The following is a 2,454-nucleotide window of genomic DNA, read 5'->3' on the forward strand; positions in this document are numbered from 1 at the left end:
TCTTAACGATATCAAGCCTCACAGTATATTCCACCCCATGATCAGGATGGGCCTCAAACTCAAAATATGCCCTAATTGGGGCACTATGAGCCATAGCACAAACCATCTCCTATGAGGTCACACTAGCCGTCATCCTCCTATCTGTAATCATATTAAGCGGAAATTACTCCCTAAATACCCTCGCCACCACACAAGAACCACTATACCTCCTCTTCTCCTCCTGACCTCTCAAAATAATATGGTATATCTCCATCCTCGCTGAAACAAACCACACCCCATTTGACCTCACAGAGGGAGAATCCGAACTTGTATCAGGGTTCAATGTAGAATACGCCGCAGGACCATTCACCCTGTTTTTCCTAGCTGAATATGCAAACATCATACTAATAAACACACTAACTACTATCCTATTTCTAAACACCAGCTCACTAAACCTAACCCCCGAACTATTCCCACTAGCCCTAGCTACAAAAGTCCTACTGCTATCTTCAAGCTTCCTATGAATCTACCCCTCCTACCCACGATTCCGCTATGACCAACTCATGCACCTTCTATGAAAAAGCTTCCTACCCCTAACACTCCCACTATGCCTCTGGCACACTAGCATACCAATCTGCCATGCAGGCCTACACCCTTGCCTAGGGAAATGTGCCTGATTGCAAAGGGTCACTATGATAAAGTGAACATAGAGATACACTGGCCCTCTCATTTCCTAAGAGAAACTTAGAAAAGTAGGAATCAAACCTATACAGAAGAGATCAAAGCCCTCCATACTTCCTTTATATTATTTCCTAGTAGGGTCCACTAACAAAGCTATCGGGCCCATAGCCCGAAAATGATGGTTTAACCCCATTCCCTACTAATGAGCCCACATGCAAAACTACTCTTCTCCTTTAGCTTACTTCTAGGAACAACCATTACAATTTCAAGCAACAACTGAATAATAGCCTGAACCGGACTAGAAATCAGCACCCTCGCAATCATCCCCCTCATTTCAAAATCTCACCACCCTCAAGCCACTGAAACTGCAGTCAAATACTTCCTAGTCCAGACAACCTCTTCAGTGTTACTCCTTTTCTGAAGCATGACTAATTCATGATCCTCAGGACAATGAGACATCCCCCAAACAACCCACCCAACATCATGCCTCCTCCTAACAGCAGCAATTGCAATAAAACTAGGACTAGTACCATTCCACTTCTGATTTCCGGAAGTACTCCAAGGCACATCCCTCATCACGGCACTCCTGCTCTCAACAGTAATAAAACTCCCCCCAGTCATCATGCTCCTAACATCTCACTCACTCAACCCAAACTTGCTAACTACCATAGCCATCACCTCAACAGCCCTAGGGGGCTGAATGGGACTAAACCAAACACAAACCAAAAAAATCCTGGCTTTCTCATCCATTTCACACCTCGGCTCAATAGCCACCACCTTCTACAGCCCCAAACTCACCCTACTAGCCTTCTACCTATATGCCCTAATAACCACCACTGTGTTCCTCACCCTAAACACAACTTAAAGCCCCCATACTCAACACAACCCTCATACTAACCTTACTCTCCCTAGCAGGACTACCCCCACTAATAGGCTTCCTGCCAAAGTGGCTCATCTTCCAAAAATTCACTAAATAAGAAATAACCTCAACAGCCACAATCATTGCCATACTCTTACTACTAGGATTATTCTTCTACCTCCACCTCATATGCTACTCAACAATCACCCTCCCACCAAACTCCACAATCCATATAAAGGAGTGGCATACTAACAACCCAACAAATATCCCCATGGCCACCCTTACCTCCCTATCAATCTCACTCTTACCACTCTCCCCTAAAATCCTGACCACTACTTAGAAACTTAGGATAACCTAAAACCGAAGCCCTTCAAAGCCTTAAACAAGAGTTAAACCCTCTTAGTTTCTGCTAAGACCCACAGAATACTAACCTGCATCTTCTGAATGCAACCCAGATACTTGAATTAAGCTAGGATCTTACCTAGACAGATGGGCCTTGATCCCATAAAAATCTAGTTAACAGCTAGATGCCCTAACCTTACAGGCTTCTGTCTACTAGACTCTGGCACACTTTTAATGCACATCAGTGAGCTTGCAACTCAATATGAATTTCACCACAGAGCCGATAAGAAGAGGAATCAAACCACTGTAAAAAGAACTACAGTCTAGCGCTTCAGCACTCAGCCATCTTACCTGTGACATTCATTAACCGATGACTATTCTCAACCAATCATAAAGACATTGGCATCCTCTACGTAATCTTTGGTGCATGAGCCGGCATAGTTGGCACCACCCTCAGCTTGCTCATCCACGCAGAACCTGGCTAACCCAGAACCCTCTTAGGAGATGACCAAATCTATAATGTAATCATTACTGCTCATGCCTTTGTAATAAACTTCTTTAATCAACTTTAGGGATGAGGATGTCATGAGAGC

The 2,454-nt window shown here is 44.1% G+C and overlaps 1 pseudogene; it reads left to right on the plus strand.

Moving 5' to 3' along the window:
- Positions 1 to 862: 862 nt before the first annotated feature.
- On the plus strand, positions 863 to 1,859 carry LOC141942883 (NADH-ubiquinone oxidoreductase chain 2-like; annotated as a pseudogene).
- Positions 1,860 to 2,454: the final 595 nt, after the last annotated feature.

Source organism: Strix uralensis, chromosome 4, assembly GCF_047716275.1.
Source record: "Strix uralensis isolate ZFMK-TIS-50842 chromosome 4, bStrUra1, whole genome shotgun sequence".
NCBI lineage: Eukaryota > Metazoa > Chordata > Aves > Strigiformes > Strigidae > Strix > Strix uralensis.